Here is a 22,001-nt window from a genome sequence, read left to right as displayed (position 1 = left end):
GTCAGAGTTTTTTAGAAATGGGAAACACAACTTTTCTGCCAATGTCTGAATTTCAGAACTTGTACCATAATTTCACTGAATCTTAGCTCTTTGTGAGTAGTTTTAAGTATATTCTACTAAGAAAAATATTGCTCTCAGACTGTAATAAATACAAGTTAAAACATTCATTTTTATATTTAAATATATTATATTGGATTATACTATATCCCACTTTATCCCTCTCTCTACATGTGTAGTTTTTATGTGCTAAAACTTTCACTGAAGTATATTCTGTATAAATACCCTGGAACCTGGCCACGGAAACATGAATTTATTTAACACTAGAACATCCCAAGGGACATTTTACTCTGAATGAAAATAATACCTACAATGTTACAATTTGCCCTTAGTTGTTGATATTTTAAATACTGCATATTATACCAAGGCAATATTTTTAATGAACAGAATAGGTGTAAACTCATATTTATATGATAGTTATTTATACTCCATAAAAGCATTTTCTTCTTAATGCTTATTTTTTCTTCCACAAATGAGAAAATTGACTCCGTAGCATACTCCAAGTAAAAATGATTTGTTAAGCTACACGAAAGTATCAAATATTTTCTCAGAATTTAACAGCCTTTCCTTTTCTGATGCCTTTTATTCAAATTTAAAATTTAATTGTAATAAAGACTAGAATCCCCCCTGGAGATAGTGGCATTGTTATACTATTTATTTGAAAATAATTCATCGTACGAGATTATTCATATTTTGAGTACAAAGAAACAAGCACTTACTTGGTTGATTCAAAACCGAACCTTCTTGTTGAATAGATAAATGTCTAATAGCTCATAAATATTTATAGATTCTTAAGCAAAGAAACACACAGAACCTTGAATTTTATGATCACAGTTTTGTTAACAGTTCAAAGGTTTCACATTCTCCTTTGAGGAACCAGTCTCTGATCTAGTTTTGAAAAACTGGGTAAAATAACTTATATTAAATTTTAAGCAAATAAGGATTTTTTTTTGCCAGTAAAATTTAAGCTGCTTTGGTTCTATCACTTGTGCTCCCTGGACCTGAAGAATGCCCTGTTTAAATTTTTATGCAGGAAATGTTTTTAATTTAATTTTTGTCGTTCTTCTAAGACTGTGGCATCTCATGAAAGCTCTTACAAGTTTCTTAAAGAATCCAGAAGAACCAGATGTATATTATAAACTTCAAAGGAAACGTGAATACAATTAGATACCAAACAAGTAAAAATAAATTAAAAGTAGAGCACTAAGGGATCCTTTCAAACTTTTAATGTGTTTAATGCCTCTGTGGATGGTATTGCTTTCTGCATGCTTATGTCTGAGAATAACTATCAGATGCTCTGATACTTACTTACTGTTTTGAAAGAACAGCTTTTATAAATTATGAAGAATTTTCATCAAAGGTAGTATTAGCATTAATTTGTAGCAACACTTTAGGACATTTATCTATTTAAGCACTAAGAAAGTTCTAAATTAAAAAGAATTAACAACGTTGACTACTGTAGTTATTTTTGTGTGCTGTGTGATGTGGGGCCTTACCATGCATGGTGAAATGTTTTTTCTGTCCTTGATTTTTGTTAAAAACTTATGCAATATTAAGAAGTGATTTCCAGCCACTAATGTGTCTAGATTTCACACTTAAAGGCTCTTATGTATAAAGAATACAAACAGATCTAGAATCTTTTAAAAATTAAATATCTAGGTTACATTTGTTTAACGATCTTTAAATTTCGTCATTTTTTTCTCAGCTTTTTTTTTTTAAGCTAATAAAGATCCATGATCAGTTTTCTATCATTTGCTTCATTTGAATACTTTGGATGATATGCATAAAAGAACTTGTAAAGTAAAATATAATGCATATAGAGTTATCAATATATCTTATTGGGTACCAATTACATAAAAAAATCATGAGAAATAAATGACGCAGCAAAATCAAATGGCCTGTCTGCTTAAAGATCTTTTGTGAACAACACAAAAAAGAAGCAAACACAACAAAAAAACTATTTTGAAATATGTGAGTTTTCAGATCATTTATTCTAAACCTGCATGCTGTTTTTATCACATTTTTAAAATAAAGGGCTAGGATTTTTCCTTTAATTTCATTTTTAAGCCTATTAAGGTTTCTTCATAGGTTTCTGAAAATCATAAGGATTTTGTGCTATTTTTGTTCTCCTTAATTTGGTGTTACATTTCTCTTCAGGGTAAGTTTTTCAATTAGGAACAACTTTACCCTTAAGCTTATTATCTGTTTGGTATTGAACATTTCAATTTTAATTTTACTAACCAGTGCATTCGGAAAGCTCCCTCCAACCTTTTTCAACTATACTAAGCTATCTAAAGCAACTTGCTTTCTCTAAGAATTATGCTAATATTTTACTGGCCTTTCTATGATGTAGGTTCAGATATGAAAAACATCCTTAGGGTTCTTGCTACATTTGCATTTTTATTCCTAAGAATGGTCTACAATTTTTATCACATTGTATTATTAATTGATTTTTTTTCTCTATGCTTTTTATATTTGGAAGAACTGTTGTAAATATTTAGGTCTCAGTCCCAACTTTTTGTTGCATTAAAAAATTACCTTGAAGATTCAGGCATCAGTGATGACACAGTGATACAAAGTTGACATAATCCCTGGTCTGACTGGACCACAAGTGGATATTTAACCTAAGCAGAACTTCCCTGGGACTTGTGAGATGACCTGGCACAAATGATGACCAGGTCAAACAAAAGAGAGAGAGAAAAAGATTAACACATCCATGCATTAACATCAGAGCTGCTGTTATGTGGCGGGCGTTAAGTTAAAAAAATGTTTTTAAGGTAATAAGAGTATATACTTGTTCCTTCCCACCAAAAATATCTACCAAGAAACTTATATAAACTACCCTAACTGAGCAACTCATAATTCAACAATAAATGACTGCCTTATCAACACTCTTAACAGAATCACATAGGGAAAAATATAGTTGGATTGGCAAGGAATCTCAGGAGAAATTAAAAGTTTTTTACTTGTTTTTTTGGATCTACATTAGAATAACCTACAGTAAGTTACATGAGGGGCAAGACTTGTTATGTATTGTTCAACAGTCTGTCTTAGGCATCTATAAAAATTTAATATATTGTGTAATTTTAAAATGCTTTCTTTCTTTTCTTTTTTAGTCCATTCTCAACGTCTTCCTTCCACACTTCAACAAACATTTCTTGATCATATTAAGTATGAAACAATTTGTGAAATAAGAGGTAACAGAACTTTTACATTTTTTCCAATCTTCAAAGAATGTATAATCTATTGAAACACTGAGAGAGAATAAAAATCATCTATGTTTGAAAAAATTATGACAGATGTTAAGTAAAAATATTTAACCTTACTTTTCAAGTTTCCATGTGGAGAACCCCAAACTTACTTCCCCCTGACATTTGCTCTTATTCAGGTGTGGTTTATAGAATTGGTGAATGCAGGAAGTGGAAATTGATCCACTTGGCTCAGGTCTTTTCATCATTTATTTTTTCTTTCAGATTTTAATGGAGAGAGCTTGCATTCCCTACAACGCCATTTTTAAATTTTACAGAGCTAATCCCTACAGGAGGAGAACTTCAATTCAGGTAGATCAGTGAGCGTTTAACTCAGAGACAAGTGTTGGCCGATACACTCAAAATCGTAGATGATGTTATGTGCTACTTTATCCCTATGTCTATTCCTAATTACTTCTTGGACAGAGAAGAAAAGGTGCTATCTAGTAATCCTTTAAAATGTTAACACCTGAAATGTTCTGTTGGATATAACACTGTTGATGAACATGCTTTTAGCTTAATTAAAGATGAGTTCAGTACAATCATTTAGGAGCTTCTGGCTTCTGATAATGAAGAAATATCTCTGTCATCTTAATCATCCCAAAATAACAATGATGAAATCAAGAAATTATAGTTAAGGGAAAAAAAAACCTGTTTGAAAATGCCATAGATGGACTAAAAACAGGTAGAAAATGGAAGAAATCTACCACTGAAACAAGGGAAGTGCAATTAATGAGAACTTCAAGTGTGGACATTTACTGTGAGGCACTTTCTAATTTGCTAGTGGCTGGAGGGTCAGAAAACCAGTCTTACTAGTTTGAGAGGTCAAGAGGTAGACTTTGAGAATGGAAGAACAACCAGAAAGTTGAGTGTGAGGTGTCCAGGAACAGTAGGACCCAAAGAAGGAGTGAGCCCTCAAATATGAAATAAAACCTGCCCAAATCCTTGGTTTATTACTAACCTAAGGTGTGTGTGCCTGGAGGAGACTTCTTGGAGACCCGTAAAAATGCAACAGATGGAAGCTGCAGGGAAGACTGGAGCTTGAGTCTGTCCAGGGTAATTTTGTGCAAGAACAAAAATTACTCTTTAGAGGAACATAACAGAATTCAGAGTCTAGAACATATTACATACTATTCACAATGTCCACTAACCAAACTCATTAGACATGAAAAGATACAGGAAAATCTGACCAACATGAAAAAATTGCACTAGATATAACCTAATTCTGAGATCACCCAGTAGTCACACTCAGCAGATAAGGACTTCACATCAACTAACATATATTCAAGGGTTTACAAAATATTGGCAGTGTGAGCAAAGTGATAAGGAATCTCAACCAAGAAATAGAAATGTTTAAAAATGAAAATTAAGGAGCTTAAAATATAACAACCAAAATTAAAAAAAGAAATCTATTGTTTACTCATTTTTATTAGTACATAATTTTACCACCATATGTTTTCTCTAAGCATTAAATATACTTCATATATTTTGATATTTTGTGTTTTTATTATCATTATTTTTTTGAAATCCTGTAACCACTGTTTGTATTTCTCATTTTATCAAATAATTGGTCAGTGGGATGTCTTTCAATTACAAAGGGAAAGCACTTTCCTGTTTCTTCTAGTTTATGTTCAGGTTTTGTTTGTAAATTTGTATCTTGTAGAAACTGCTTTTATTTATTTTTGCTCTAGGATATGATCAATTTGGGAAACATTCCATATGTGCTTGAGAAGTTATAGTCCTTGTGGTAGAGTGTAGTATTTGAAATACAGTGGACCCTGAACAATATGGGGGTTTAAGGGAGCAGGCCCTCCAATACAGTAAAAAAAAAATCCATGCATAATTTATAGTCAGCCTTAATATAATATATATTAATAAAAGTGGATGTGGTTCCATATCCATAAATTCAACCAACCTTGGATTACATAGTTTAGCACTGTAGTATTTACTATTGAAAATAATCCACTCAAAGAAAACCCATCTAGTTCAAACCAATACTGATCAAGGATCAACTGTACATCCAAAAGATGCACTTTTATTGTTTTTGTCTAGATCTTTTATTTCCTTTCTTACTTTTAGTTTACTTAACTTGTCTGATTCCAAGAATGGTATGCTAAAGCTTTGTTGTAAATGTGGCTGTTAATATTAGAAAATGTCTTTTTTAGGCCTAATTTAATGCTTTTGGCAATGAAATCTACTTACTCAGTTATGAGGACTGCAAATTTGCTTCTTTCTTTCTTTTTTTCTTTCTCTCTTTCTTTCTTTCATGGTATTTGTCTGACAAATCTATCTTCTTGTCCATAATTTTAGTATTTTTAATCACTCCATTTTAGTTCATTTCTGGGCATATTTGAAAATATTTTTTCTTCAAAAACAATTTACACTCAGTCATGTTTTTTGATAATGTATATTGGTCTCACTTCTGTGTATTATGTTATGTTTGCTATGGTTTTTTCACTCTTTCATTATTTTGTTTGCTTTTTAAAATTGCATTTGTCATTTGGGAAGCTTTATATTTTGATTCTACTAGTTTTCTGGGGTTTGTTTGTAATACTTTTTATAATTACCCTAATCTCTGATTTTTCCATCTTAATCTTTTACTATCTATTAGTTCTCAAAGTAATCCTTTGATTCCTACATAATCTAAAGAACAACCAACAGTATTATTTACTTTCCCTGTTAACTCCTCCCCCTTTACCTATGTTGCCCTCCTCTGTCAGACGTGGAACGCTCATGTCTGCTTTCAACTGATGGGCCCACTATGTATTCGTCTTGGTTCTACAATTAAATAAATGAAATGTTGAACATCAGTTTTCCCACTTTTTGTTGGGATAAAGGCTATCTTCTTTTTGAACCTATGGGAAACACACAAGTGTATATCATCCCCTGAGTTGTAGCACATCAAAGCAATTTTCTATGGTATCAACACCTGAAGGATAATGTGATGGATAAAACATTTTTGACTGGCACTTTTCCCTTAAGTAATTAAAAAAATTCAGCACTCTGACATTAGTCCAATTCTCTTGCTCTCATTGGGAGAGGAGAAAATTTCTGATTCTCCCTTAAACTAGTCTATTATTTCTTTTTATCCATAGCATGTAACATTTTATAACATACTTTAGTTATTTATTATTTTCTTTTATATTTATATGTATTGTCTGTTCCCTCCCCAGTGGACTATAAGCACCATGTATGCTACTGTTGTGTTTACTGATGTGTTTACTAGAAAAATGCCTGACATATAGTAGGCACTGAAAAAATATTGAATAAAAATGGCCATATATTACTTTGATACATTCAACCACAATAACAATATTCAATTCTCATTGTGAGAAATTTGCATTTTATAAGTAAAAAAGGGGAAGAATATCTACTAGCTATGAAGTCTTAGAAGTAATACTGTTAACATTCAAGTTTAAATTGGCAGTAGAAATGTTTGAGGTTCTAGATCTTTTTTTTTTTTTTTGGTCATTTTTTAGTGGTTGGAAAAGAAAAAGTCATCTCTTCAAATAATTTAAATAGTACTTCAATGAAGGAAGTCTCTGCAATTAAAAAATGTTTGAAATTATCTTTCCAGAGTGCTTCTAGATACAAAAAGATCATGAGAAATATTTTCTTCTAGAGAGGTAAGCTGATTCTGCTCATATTTTAAATTGCCTCTTCTATTTTATCTAGATCTACCAGATCAAAAACTATATATTGATTTTTTTTAAAAACTAGAATCCAGTCTTATTGTACATGCCATTCCAACTACAAATGGAAGATTTGTGCTTCTCAATTTGTCTGAACTGCTATCTAGCAAGCAAGAATAAACTTACTAACATCTGTTCAAAGCAGTAAAAAATTTATGGCCAGCATTGGCCCAAGATGGCAGTCTGTTGTTTGAAAGAGAAAACTCAATAAATGAGCTGAATAGTAGAATCAACACAGCTGAGGGGCAATTTGGCCAGCTACTAGATTGAATCGATGAACTCTCTGAAAGTGATTGATCAATCATCCTAGCTTTTACAGTAACCCCCTTTTCCTCCTGCTGATTTAGCAGCATGAGGAGACAGAAATGGCCAATGGCAGCCTTGGCATCTAATCTAGCAGAACCATGACTATGTTTCCTGGCGGAAGCCTTTCCCCCTCGGGAATAGAACTCACTGAGCCCAATATTACAGGAATGGGGGTTCTACTTCAGCAGAGTTATCTGGCTTCATAGTGAGAAAGCCATAGCCCAATCTCTTGACTGCTGGATCTGTACATTCTAATCATAGGAGAAAGACCATCAGATACTACGTACTAGCTTAAGACATATATGACACCATCAGGAACGCACCATAACACTAAGGATTTTATTTCTCCAAGATGGCCTTATAACTAAGACTACAGCAGCCTGTCCCACAACTTTCTCAAACAACTGCTTCCGGTTGATGAAACATGTAGTTGGACCAGTGAATTTGTGGCTGTGAGCCAATTTCTCTAATTCCTTCACCATAAAACATGTTCTTTGATAGGTAGACATGCTGCATGAGTTACTGTGACAATGGATACAGCTTTCTGTAAGTTTCTGAGTAGTGGGGCTGGCAGAAACACTGTGGGAAGTAAGGAAATTCTGTACCTCTGTGGACACATATTCCAAACCATTGCTCTCTCCATGATGCAAGGAGTCCAAAATGATCAACCTGTCAGGAGATGCATGGCTGGTACTCTGCAAAATATGCCATGTAGATTTTGTCATTGGCCTCTGTCATTCATAGATTGGGCACTCGGCAGTGACAGTAGCCAGATCAGTTTTGTTGCAAAAATATCATACAGTTGATCCCATGCATGGCCTCCATCTTTGTCATCATGGCCACTGTGTATACGTCCTTTGAGCAAGCACCAGGACTGGGGAAAGAGTGAGTAGTAACATTTTCTATCTGTTTATTGAGAGCCTTATCTACTTCATAAACATCCACATCCATTGTACTGGGACACTATGCCATTTTAGATTCAGTTTGAATAAAAACCCGAAGCACTGTAATGGATAATTCTCGAAAACAGCAAGAGGCCATTGAAGTTGCAATGCAATTCAGGTTTCAGCTACTTTCAAGGTAATGGGCTACATGGTAAGGCCAGTGAATTCCATGCACACTGAGCCCATTGCTACCCCTAGTTTTCTGTAAAATAAGTTTCTTGGTCATAAAAATACATCATTTTGTAGGTTCATGATGTGGTTTGAGCAAAAGCATTGTGGGCAAGAAGACAAATCCATATCCAGAGTATCTTTTCAGGAAGGAAAACTCGCTGTGTCCTTCCTTGGTAGAACGGGTCCGATGTAGTCAACTTGCCACCAGGTGGCTCACTTTTTCCTCCAGTGAGTATTTCTACCTTGGAAGCTTATGTTGGCAGGCGGGGCACTGAGTTAAATTAAGGTTTGAGCACTGTGATTCATTGGGAGAAAATGAGATACACTTTACTCTGGACAACCCAATAATATGCCTATCACCTGACTCTTCGTCTCCTTGGTCCACCTACTTTCTCCTCCTGGTGAGAAGTCCTTCTCCTCCAGGCTTGCTTTTTAAATACAAACCGACCAGTTGAGAGTTCACATCCCCGACCATCTGCCTATCAGGTTCTCGTACTCAGGCACCGTAATCACACCAGAACCAAGCACCAGACAGCTCAAAACAGCCCCTGCGTCCCAGAGCTTGCTGAAATTATTGAAAATTGCCAAATGCCAAACTTAAGTCTTCTTACCCTGCCTCACCTGTTCCTTCCCAAGGAAACCACAATAAAGGCTCACCCCTCCCCCCCACCTCATGACTGACCCTGCTGTTGCCCCATGTGGCCCCCTATGACACGGTGAGCCCCCTTCTCTGGGGCTCTCAATATAACGAACTATCTTTTCAATGGCAGTTTTCTCCTGATCTGTTGGCTTTACTGTACCTCAAATTTTCCATGAATGCACAATATTTTAAAACACAGACCCAGGTTATCTTCTGCAATTAACTAACCATATGGACTTCCTCCTGGGGCTACAGTTCTGAAGGGAGAAAGAGCAGACAGGCCGAGTCCTTGCCTTGGAAGTCTGGGCCACCTGCAGCGGACCCGGACGCCGCCTGCTGAAGAAGCTGGTCATGGACATCCCACGTTCACCTGACGTATGCTCGGGGAATTGGGTAACAGCCGGCTCACCGTGGGCAGCTCAGGTCTCATGGTAGGTCAAAAGGCATGCACCAGTTGCTCTTCAAAGTCAGAATACTTCTATTCATGAAACTACACGATGTACTTCAGTGTCTTGAAGTTCTGATAAGTAGCTCACCCAGAAGGACCTGCCGAAGGTCCCGTGCAGCATCCCGATCCTGACCGGCCGGTGTGCAGGTGCCTGAATCTCCGGGATCACATGAGCAGGCTGCAGAGAAACTATCACATGGTCCTGTCTTACTTACTCTTTGGCTTAAAACTGGCAGATACATATCAGGAGGACCCAGTCTTCCTCTCCTGCATTCCAGGGGTTTATCTGTGAACTGGCTCATGTCTGAAAATGTGGTGAGCAGTCATAACTCTTTGGGGGTGATGCAAGTCTGGTCTCTGTTCACCTTTCCTAGTGGATTTTGATGATACAGTGAGACTTTGTCAAGTGAGGCTGGTGTCAGATACCCTCCTGTTTCAGTCCTAGGGGCTGCCAACGTCTCTTTAGGAAAAAAAAAAAAAAAATAAAGCAGTTCTGGTGATTGCTCTGGCCCTACTACTCATTAGAGTGACTGTATGTTCCTGTATCCAGTAGTTAAATGCAGCCACCTGACCTCTGCTTGTCCAAGATTCCATCATTGGCATTGAGTTCAGAGAGCCCTTTGCAACAGTGGTATTTGCACCCATCATTCCTGGCCTACAGAGAACTAACACTACCAACCCTTTCAAAGATGCCTGTACTCTCTGCATCAAAGAATTTCTCAAAGGCTTGATAAGACCTTCTGGACTTTCCCAGAGACCTAGTTAGGGAGCAAGAAAACAGGCTGAACAAAGTAAATCCATACTATCATTTCTATTTCCCTAAGCTTCTATATTGAAGTTTATCATCCTTAGCATTTTAACAAGAAAGATTTGGCATATAAACTTTCTTTAATATAGGCCACAACTGAGCCCAGATTTCAGGCAATGGAGCAAAACTCTCAGCTGCTGGAGCTACACATTAGATCCAAAATTTCTTTGGTCAGTGCACCTATGAATACAAATCCAGCCTGACTGTACATTTCCTTCACTAACATTTTAATTTTAGGTGTGTGTATATATTTATATAACGTACACGTATATACATGTTATATATATTTATAAACTGACAAACTTCATAATTCTTTGGTTATATATTCTTTGGTATGTGTCGTAACTCCTCCTGGGGCGGATAACATTCAGTCGACTAGGAGACGTCAGAATGCGAAACTAGTCATATAATTTGCTTCTAGACTTGAGGCTAAGAGATTTGGCAAGTACATCAGAAGCTGCTCCTTCCTGCAAAGGAACTAACTGAGGTGAAGTCCTCGCAGAGTTTTCAAGCAAGAAGACACGAGCGTCCTCAGACCGGGCTGCTTCTGCTGAAGAGACAGGCTTGACCGAGTGGGAGGGTTTAAGGTACGTGACTTTCTGAGCATTTGGAAAATTCTGCCCATTTGAGGTCCCCATTTCTCTTAATCTGCGTGCTAGCATTATTTTAGGAGACTATATAAGACTTTTATTTCATCTTGTATTGTAATCACGATTCAAGTACCAACTGGATCACACTTTAGGTGTGATTTTTAGAAATCTCAATCCTGTGAGTTCACAAAAAAAAAAAAAAAGGATTTTTCTGGGAAAGCCACAGAAAATTTCTGATTCCTTACTTAGAGCTTGAGTTGGGAATTTAAAGGGCCAAGCTAGTAATTTTCTTTCTCTAAGTTTTTAAGCATGGAGACAAGCAGAAAAGCCATTTCATATTATTTGTCTCAATTATTTCCCCTACAATATTCTATTGTAGCAGCTACCTTGTCCCCCAAAGCCTTGCTTTCTCTAGATCTTCAAATCTAGGTAGCACTCACTAGACGTAATAAATAATGATTTGCCAAGACACTTCATGGGCCACCAGTGTCCAATTTACTTCTGACAGTTGCGGGGAGCCTTCCTGCTTTTAAATCTATCACATCACAGAACCAACTTCAAGTTCCTATCACCAAGTCCCATTTCCCAGATCTACTGTCAGTACCAAATTTCTGTCAGTTGATGTTTGGTTCGTAAAACAGAGACACTCTACATAGTAAAGGAATAAAGAAATTTAGTAAAGGCATTAGCGCATTTGTGAATACGAGAAAAACTAGGAACTTGATAGTTTAGAAGGAAAGATGTAATCTTGGCATAATGAACAGACATGAGCAGTTTGCGAAATGTCACTGGGAAACTAATTCTCAAGACTCTGGAAACTGCTGACTGGAGACGTCGCTGTATAGCTTGTCGTTGCTCATTTCACTGACCACTGGGATCTCTTAATGATGCTCTCTTCTCACTTGCACCTCCCAGGCCACTCTCATATGGAATCTTAAGGGATCCTTGGAAATGTAGTTTCTGGCTTCTTTGAAAATCACTGAAGTCGTGAAAGGTAGATGGTACTGATGTAAACTTGGCCGCTGACAGCACAGATTTGCACATCTTCTCGTTGGATACCCACCATGAAGGGTTCCACCACACACCTCTCACCGAGACTTCCTGTCCCCCATCCTCCATGCTCCTAATCAGCTGAAAAACTCTTAGCCGCTGCTAATGATTGATACTCAAAGCTGTCATCCCAAATAGTGTAAGCAACGGAAGGTGGGATCTGCATGAAATTCTGTCCACTGAAAGGCATTTCTTGCTCCACAATCTTTTAGGGACACTCTTTGCTTCTTACTGTGTGTACACTGTAGCAGTCAGACAATTCCAGCTAGTACCAGCCCATGGGTGAAGATTATCTACAATCCAGGCTTATCTTCTTTTTTGCCCAATTACCTGGTCAGAGTGAATTGCCCAAGGTATGCGGGTTGGAGGGAAGGTTGGCAAAGCTGCAGGAGTAGATACCATGGGATTCTCAGCCAGCAGCTGTGACGTTTTGGCCTTCCAGACTCGATGTTGCATGTACGATTTCAATTTTACAGTAGACTGCTGCTGTGCATGATCAATTTCATGATCCTGTAGATTAGATAAAATTTATTTCATGAGGGGAGATTTAGGTTGCTTTATGATTGGTGTCCCTTGGACCTGTTTATAGTCTCTGTTGAAGCACAGCAGCAAACCAGAAGCTGCTTTTCAAATGGAAAAGCAGTTGGTTTGTACTACGTGAAATCTTCAAGGGTCTGAGCTAAGATTTTCCTGTTGTCCCAGGTTCTACAAAATAGAACTGTAGACATTTTCAATGCCAACAGCCAGTTATATGAAAAGGATGGTAGTCTGGCCCTGTCACAAAAGCCTCTCTTGAGTTTACCTAGAAGATGGGTCAGAGCAGCATACTCAAACATGTTCTGCGTTGCCTCCTAAATTAAAAACATTTCTGTCGTACATTGTGCTTTTTCTCTGCTTTTGGGTACATAAGGTACAGCAACTTTATCTCATCTATAGCTAGCAGACTGAGGAACAAAGCAAGCAGGATCTGTCTAAAAATCTGCTTTGGGGGCTAAACAATTGGATGTGTCACAATTTGAGTTTGGCACTGGCAAGCTTTTGAGATAACAAATCTCAGCCTATGTGAAGAAATAACTTAGAGGTCAATATACTGAGGCCATCTTCGGCTCACTTCTGTAACAGCTACGTTATAATCATTGTCCTTGTGTGTTTCAAGTATTTCCTGATGAATCTAATCGCCGTCTTTCACCCAGGCATACAGTAGTGCTTCTAGTTTGTTTATTAATTTGGTAGTTGAGAAGTTGGGGGTAATGTTACTCAGGAATCTGTACTTAACTGTTTCTTGAGTTCATTGGTAAAGTTAGTAATACAAGGATTTGGTCAGTTACTAAAATTATCTACTCCCACCGTTCATTCTGCGCATAGAGAAATAACTGCAGTTGCTCTAAAGTCACAGTGAGATAGATTTATCCCAAGACTGCACCATCACCAGACATTTATAAGCCCCAATCTCACTGGTAGGAAGTGAGGTTTCTGCTCTTCAAACATATGTGTCATGAAAGCCAGCATCTTGTAACTCTTGAAAGGGGAGGGAAATTCACTTTTCCCAAAGCACGGAGCCTCAGTAAATGGCATCGAGTTCCAATGAGGAAAGCTCCGGGGGTAAGTCATGGCGTCTAACTATTACAGCGTCCCAGCATCCTTCCTCAAACACTTCTCGCCTCCCTTCAATTCAAGATATCCTTGGCTAAACTAAGTATGGGGAATGGATAACAGAGTTTGAATGCCCACTTGATCCAAGTTAGTGTTTTTTCCGACTAGGCATAACATTTTGCACCATAATATGGCAAACAACTCCACTACTATAAATCCGATAACCATTTCACCATTGCCACAAATTCCTGCAAGTTGCAAAACACACCTGATTATCCTTTCATTCCTCAGTTGGATATAGTAATTGTACTATGTTAATGGCTCCTAAGCATCTCCACTTATCTACTGCAATAGCTTTCTGCTATTTCTGTTGATGGCAGGAAACCTAAATCCTTTACAACTTCATAGCATAATCTCAGAATAATAGAGAACAATCACTGCAGAGCTATTAAGGATGCTCCTTCTCAGTAATAATTTTTTAAATATATCTTCTCAGCTTCCCTTCATGTTTTATATCTATAGCAGCACTGCAGGATTCTCAAATTTTAACATATTATGTTCATTACAACATTTCCACTTCTTTAAGACTTTATACTCCTTCCACGATGGATGTCATGTCATTGCAAACTCATTTATATTAGACCACTGTTGATGCTGGGCTTCAAACAGCCATCCTAGCCCTCTCGATACGCTTGCGCACTTGGCAATGCTGAATCACTACTTGCTAAGCAAGAAAGCATTTCACCATGAAGTGTTACTATGACAGCTGCAGGTTTTTGTATATATTCTTCCAATATTGGAAAATTTTCTATGGTTGATGGACTGAGAAAAATTTCTTAAACGATGGCTTAAAAATTATTAAAAATATTATGTTGCCTTTTTCATTTAGTCTGTTAATTTATTAGAGACGAATTTTCAAATGTTAGCTCTACTTTGGATTTCACGGATGAACCACATTTAGGTTATCATTACATGTTCCTCCTCTCGTTCTGACAATGATCATTTGTGTCTTCTCCCTTTTTGTAATTTTTTCCTTGAACAGCCTAGCTGGGTTTGTCAGACTGTTTTAGAAAACAAGTTAAATAATATCTGTACATTTAATTTTAAAAAATTTACATTTCATTTTTAAAATTAGAAGTATTATTTTTAAATCAATTAAAATATGTATTAGGCTTTTGGATAGGCAGATTACATTAAGGTATAATTCCCTTAATGTATGAAAATTAATTCTCTGATTTCTCATCTATTTTGTAAATATATTTACATTTATATGTGAATGTTTTATTTTATTTTTTTGATTGCCAAGTTTAAAATATGTTGAACATATGTTAGTTATAGGGAAAAGCATTATGCTTATATATTTTTTGATATTTTAATCAAATTACTTTCAAATGCTTATTCATATAAATGTATATACATATAATATGTATATGTATGTAATAATCATATGTATAAAATCTTTCTCTGCATTTCCAAAGGTCACCTACCAGCACTGTAAGGGATTACTGTACCCTGGCTGCGAGCTGATTCTGTCTCCAGGAGACGCAAAATACACTGATTCACATTTTTAAAAGGTTTAATTTTCCTACCATATGAATTTACCTGTCTTAAGTGTGACGATCCACTTTTGGCTCAAGTCTGTCTCATAGTGGGCGCACTGGGTTCACAGACCTGCTTTGTGTTTTTCCTATTTTCAAGGATGTAGATGAAATAAGAATTGGGAGAACACTCATTTTGCGCCCCCGAGATGAATGGAGCAGGAATTACTACAGTAAGAAGGGCCAAGTGAAGCCCCCAGACGTGGTCTCTCTTTTCAGAATATTAAACCAAAGCAAATACTATTTCTGGAAGAACTGGCAAACTTATTGCCACAACAAAATTTGTTAAAGATGGATCAAGGAAGACTTCTATCACTGCTTAGCTGGCCTGTTGGGACAGTGCAGAAGCGCAAAGAACTTAGAGAATATTAATGAGTTATCATGAACTATCCCATGCTGTTTCCAATCATAGTTACTGTTTGAACCCTAGTCTCTTTACTAGAATAAATCTCTGTAGCCTCGAACATCTGATGTGTAGCTGTTGGCATGCTGCTCTACAATCGTGGTGATTGGACTTGTAAGTACAAAGTGTTAGATGCTTTGATAACACCACACGTGTGTCAGAAGTGGGAAATCAACCTCCTTCCTGTTACCAAAACTGTAACAATCTAAGACCCAACAGCAAAGAGAAGCCGCATGAAAGAGTATGAAAGAGTTAATACAGGAATTAACAGCTTACAGAAATGTTAGAAAGATTGCAAGAAAAAAAAGATCATGAAAGCTGACTCTGAAATGCAAGGAACCCAGCAGTACATTTCAGGGTAGCTACCAGAGATCTCAGCCAGAAGCTCCCAAGAACTATCGTGGAAACTGCTGTGGTGCTAAGAGTCTACGTGAAACTCTCACTAATAATCTTCATGTGCAGCAGCCAAACAGGTAGTTCCCCAGCGCTCTTTGAAATGATGCAGTGAAATCTCCCATCTGCTCGTTTGTCTGGCTGTGACAGCCTCCAGAGAACAATGGCTTCTCCTGTCTTCCAGAGCTCACACAAGTGTCTATCGCTGGCAAATCTAACAAGGAAGCATATGGGGAAAGGAGTTTTGGGAAATGCAGAGGAGAACTCAGAAAGATGTGTTAGTGATGCCAAGCTGACAGTAGCCAACTCATCACAACTTGAAGCTAAATTACCTCCTTTTGCAAATGAAGAAATAACATAGAGAAGTTAAGCAACTTTCTCAAGGTTACCCAGCTGTTAATTGGCACAACAATTGCTTTACTTGTTTGTACCCTTCACAAGATGGTAATCTCCCTCTGACACTGAAGCAAGGGTCATGTCTTGATCATCGATGTAGACTAAGGTACTAATTTCTTGAACTCATATTGTTTATACTGAAGGAGGAGCTATAGATTTTAGTAGTTTATTAGTTGTCTCTCTGCATGAACACAGATAAACCTATTCTGTCCTTTCCATATTTAAGTCTACTACTAGCTAGTTTTTCTTATTGCCATATCAATAATTTCACACTTTTCATTATAATATTAAATAGTAGAGGAGCTACTGTAGAAGGTTAATTTTTAAGAAGTTGCTCTAAATATATTTTATTGTAACAGATTAAGTCAAAAGGTAAACTTTTATTCTTTCTTTAGAAGATGGTTAAAATTGGAAATGAGAGTAAAAATATTTTAAATATCTTTTGATCTCCTATTCAAATTTTCATGTGTTTTTTTTTTTTTTTTTAGCAGAGTCAAGTACAAGGACTGGGAGGGAGCTCCCAGAGTCTTAGGAGATCCTACAATAGAAGCTTCTAGATTCTGTGGAGGGAGTTTCTGGAGTACTTGAGCTAAGTACTGTTGGATGGATGAATAGTAAATTATTATATAAAAAATTGCAAATGGTGCCAGTATTTTGCATTTGCAACATAATATGCTCATGACTTTTAGAGTATTTTCTTCCTCTAAGAAGTATCTAAGAAGTGCTTTATAACAAAATTTCATTACATTAAATTAAAATTTTTGCATTATTATTTCAGTATGAAAAAAGCCATAGTCTCAAGAGAATGTTAACATTAGCTTTAAATCATTCCTGTAACCATTGACATAATATAGCAGGCACCATCCTATTATATGGCAAATGGCAAATTTCCTTTTCTTATGTTATTAGAAATTATACAGTATTTTATATATTTTAGACTTTTGGTTAAAACAAAATATATAAATGTTTATCAGTTTAGAAGTAGTATATGATGGAATGTTGACAATGAATACTTCTTTGCTTTTCATTATTCATTACTGAATGACATTTAGTGAACATATTAAATGATGTGCAGTGTAACTGAGAAGGACATTAAAAAGTCTGCAAGCATTTTCACAGCATATGTCTCATGCACCTTGTAATAGGATAGGTGTTTGCAGCACCACTTCACTTTTTTCCCCCTCTGGGATTTACAATCCATTACTGGCTCTTTGAGATGTCCCAGCGTTGTAAGGAAAGCTCCAGATTAAGGAATATGTCAGCATTTTAATCAAGAAAAGGTCAGAATATTCCTGAATATTTTACATTTTAATTTAGGAGGAAACATACATGTGATTGTTGAGATGTCTCTCAAACAGCGAATATCCCAGAAAGTTCAGGTTTTTTTTTTTTTTTAAGTTCCTGGGTTTCTTGTGGCTCACTGAAGTGCTCATTTCTTAAAATAATTCTCACTTTCTACAAAGTAAGAATGCCATGCTGAAGAGAGTGGATTATAAGCTAACTGAGTTGGGAGACCTTTAAAATGCTTTAAGCAAATTGATCAGAAAGAATGTCTACTACTTTGTTTTTCAGATCCAAAAATATATATGCATACATATCTGTATTATACATATATAATCTAGAATATTTATATTAAACACATATAATTTACATAATTTTCTCTTTTCCTAAAGAATGTGAGTTCAAAAAGCTAAATGTACATTTGTCCTTTATTGAACTTGGGCCAGAATTTGCCAAGGCATAAAAGAAATCTGTCAAGTCTAACTTCCTCAGTTTACAAAAGAACAGATAGAGGATCTGAGAAGTTCACTGAATGTACCTTTGTGAACAAAGAGAAGTAAACTGCAGGGTGAAGAATAAGCACAAAGAACTTGAAATTGTTTATAACAGTTCCCCTCTGGCTGCGGAAAGATCTGTTACTAAATAAAAACAGAAATTTTATCCGGAAAAGAAACTGTCAGTCATAAAAATTTTAAAGGCTGTAATTTCCTAATACATAAATTATTTTATAAATGACTAATAACCCTTAATACTTAGAATAAGTATTAGCTCACACTTGATTGGTAAATGGTGAATAATATTAGTATAATTCAGAAGTCAAGTTGTTTGATATGAAATTTTTTTCAGGTACATTAATGTTTTAAAGCTGGGGTTGACAAGCTTTTCTTACAAGGAAAGGTCAAGTACATAACATGAAAATCTTAAGAATAAGCTAAAAATTCTATAGAAGTGGCCTTGTCTCATAGAAGTGGTAGCTGTTTTATTGCTTCAAGATCTCCTTTGATTCGACTGTTTTAAATTGTTTGTAGAAGATGAGAGCACAGATGAGGACAATGTGAAACATTTCTTCCATGTTGAAAAAAAAAATGATGAAAGAGTAAAACATATCTAGGATCCAATAGTTTAAAACGTCGATGACACTGGTCTCTTTTGGAAGTGAATTCCCTCAAGCACCCACATTTGATGGAGGAAGCAGGGTTCAGGTTTTAAGGCTTCTAAGGATGTGATGCAGGGCGTGAAAGCCAGCGCGTGCTACCTGTGCTACTGTTTTGATTTGGATTCTCGTTTTTATAGTTGTGGAGTTGCATGAATTTTAAATGGTCTGCTTCTAATCTTATCTCTTTTTCTGTTTTCCATAAGCCTTCCTATTTCAGTGTGCAATTTAGCCAAATGTGAGATTATTCAGGAGCACCTCTGTAGCATTACAGCAAACATGTTTGTACATGATCCTTAGCAGGGGGCTAAAAACTAAGAAATGCAACGCTAACTTGTCAGTAGGTCTATAATAATTAGTAGTCTTCCTCAGTCTTCAGCATTGTCTGCTGGGACAACGTCTCTACCAGTTACAGTTGTTTAAATTCTCCAAGTATCACCTTCAGTGGAACTTTCTCAAGAAGGTCTTTTCAACCTACACCATCGATTTTAATCACATGGACTCTGAAATCAGAATCTTTTTTTTTTTTAAAGACCACTTACAAGATGGTCACATTAGCTAAGCAAGACATTTACCTTCTCTCTGTTTCTATTTCCTCGTATGTAAATTGGGGGATCATAATAGTAACTAAAATTGTTGCTGTGGATATTAAGTGATTCAATATATGAAAAGAACTTATATGTGTACTTGACACATATAAAGCATTCACATTTTAGTTTTAGCGTTAGTGCTGGACTTTTCACATTCATGTTTATTAATTTTATCTGGAATACACACACAAGTTGTACTGGATCAAAGACGGATTTATTATTACTTCACAGCAAGTATATGTGTGTCCCCCCATCTTCCTGCATGAGTGACTGGAAATCCCACAGCAAACCATGAGTAAATTATTGGTCTCTGCTTATAAAGTCTCCTCTCCATCAGAAAAGGTCTTCTCCTTCCTTGAGTCCTTTGAGATGTGGGTAGGATTTCTGTATCTGTGTGTCTTAGCCTTTGAGACCTAGAGTCATCTCCAAGTGTCTGGGCCTCATTCCTCATTGATATAAAAACATCTAAGAAGATGATGTTCCAGTCTCCCTAGGCACCTTGTATACTTAATTTAGGGACCTGGTTCGTGGCTGTAAGTGTTTGGGCCTCTCCAGGAAAAAACAAAATAGACATTTACTACACTGCTGGATCAGCACAATTAACTACACAAATGTCTACACACCTCATGGCATGTGAAAATCTTTCGGGAAGCTAGGACTTTTGATAAGAACACTGAGAAATTCAGAGAGGTTTTCTTTTTTCACGATTAGTATTAGCTTGAATACTGGCATTAGTACGCATGGTTATCCTATACTTTTATAATAAACTTCTGTTTCATAATATTTACTGCCACTGCAGTTTGATATTTATGTTTATTATTTTTGGTCAAATGTGTATATAAACTACGTGGTTGTAAACTCTGTGGGGATCACGGAATGTTTTGTTCACTCCTTTGTCCTTGGCAATCAATTCAGTGGCTGACAGAGGAAGAATGTGCCTGTTATAAATCTCAGGCCATGAGCTGTCTTGATTGTGCACTGGAAAACGCAGTGCTCCGATTGAAATTGGCATGATTGAAATAATGAATTTTTAAATATTTTTACCTGGGCAAATAATCATTTATGACTTTCTTATTTAAAAAGCTAATAAATATATCAATAATAAATATATCAATAATAAACATATGCAGGATTTATAATAATCTTCATTAAGGACTCAAAGGAACTCAATTTTCTCCTATTACTTATATGTTGTTAAATTCATTAAAATATGCCAAGTGTAAATCCAGTTTATTATTGCATCCTATACATAGTTCAGTAATTAGCATTTAGTAGTTGCTCAATAAGTAATTGGCTGAATGAATTAATAAATTAGGTAAGCAGCTTAGTTTAAATTTAGCTTAAACTGATTGAATAATGTATCAAGATGCCTTAAATATTTAAATAGTCATCATTAATAATTAATTGTTAGTTTTATTTACTAAGGTTATCCATTTTGTTTCACCTTATTTTACCATGTCAAAGCTGGACCAGGTCTCTCCAGAATGTATACAATTATCACCAAACAGATGTTACTCTCCTTTCTACTTAGACTACAAGATTTTAAAAGCATTTTCATTAAAGTTTACTCTGCATTATGAAAGGACATTTAATTATGTGCACAGCTTGATGAATTATCATAATGTAAATCTATTTTCAGCACCCCCAGATCAGGAAATAGTGCAGGAGAAGCAACATATAAGGCCCTCATGTGCACCCTCCCAAAATCCATACCCTCCTCTTGCTCAAAGAAAACCACCATCCTGGCTTCTAATAGTGTAAATCACTTTCCTCTTTACTGAACCTTATACACAAAAATATATAATGTATTCTTTTGCTTCTCACCTCAATGGCACAATAGTAAGTTCGTACTACAACAAATAAAATGAAAAATCCATCTACATGTTGCATGCAGCAGCCGTCATTTCTACTTATTATTGTATGGTACGTACGTACCACTGTTTATCTAGTCTACTCTTGATGGGTAATAGGATTGTTCCCAGGTTTGGGTTTTAATGATGACACTGCAATAAACATTCTTGTCCATTTCTTCTGATGCACATGGATGTCTAATTCTGTCAGTTACATACTCCCAGGTGAGGAATGGTTGGGTCACAGTGTATGTATTGGTTTAACATGGAAAACGATGTCAAAGAGCTTCTAAATATCCCTTTAGCAATTTACAATCTCTCCAGCGCTGTAGGAGAGTGCCAGTAGCTCCCCTTTCTCACCACCACTTGATACTAGTGTTTCTTAATAAAGCCTTTCTGGTTGTCTACGGCAGCATCTCACTGTATTTTTTATGTAGCAGTTCCCTGATCACGCTTGAGGTTTAATACATTTTGTGTGTGTGTCGGCTAAGTGGATTGCTCTTCTGTGAAATTCCTGATAGAGCCCCCTCCATCTATTTTTCTACTCGATTGTTTGTCTGTTTTCTTTTTGTACTATTTATTTTACATTCTACATGTAAGCTCTTTGTTAATTACACGCATTACAGATTTGCTCTCCCACTCTGTAACTTTCCTTTTTCATTATTAATTATGTTGTTTCATGAACTGAATTTTTATTTAATTCAGCCCAATGACTTATAGATTAAGTGGCATAGCCCAAAGCCTGTGAAAAAGACATTTTATCAGGTAGCCTTAGTGGTTACCTCCCAAG

This window comes from Camelus dromedarius, chromosome 21 (assembly GCF_036321535.1).
Source record: "Camelus dromedarius isolate mCamDro1 chromosome 21, mCamDro1.pat, whole genome shotgun sequence".
Taxonomy (NCBI): Eukaryota; Metazoa; Chordata; class Mammalia; order Artiodactyla; family Camelidae; genus Camelus; species Camelus dromedarius.
This window is presented reverse-complemented; position numbering follows the sequence as displayed.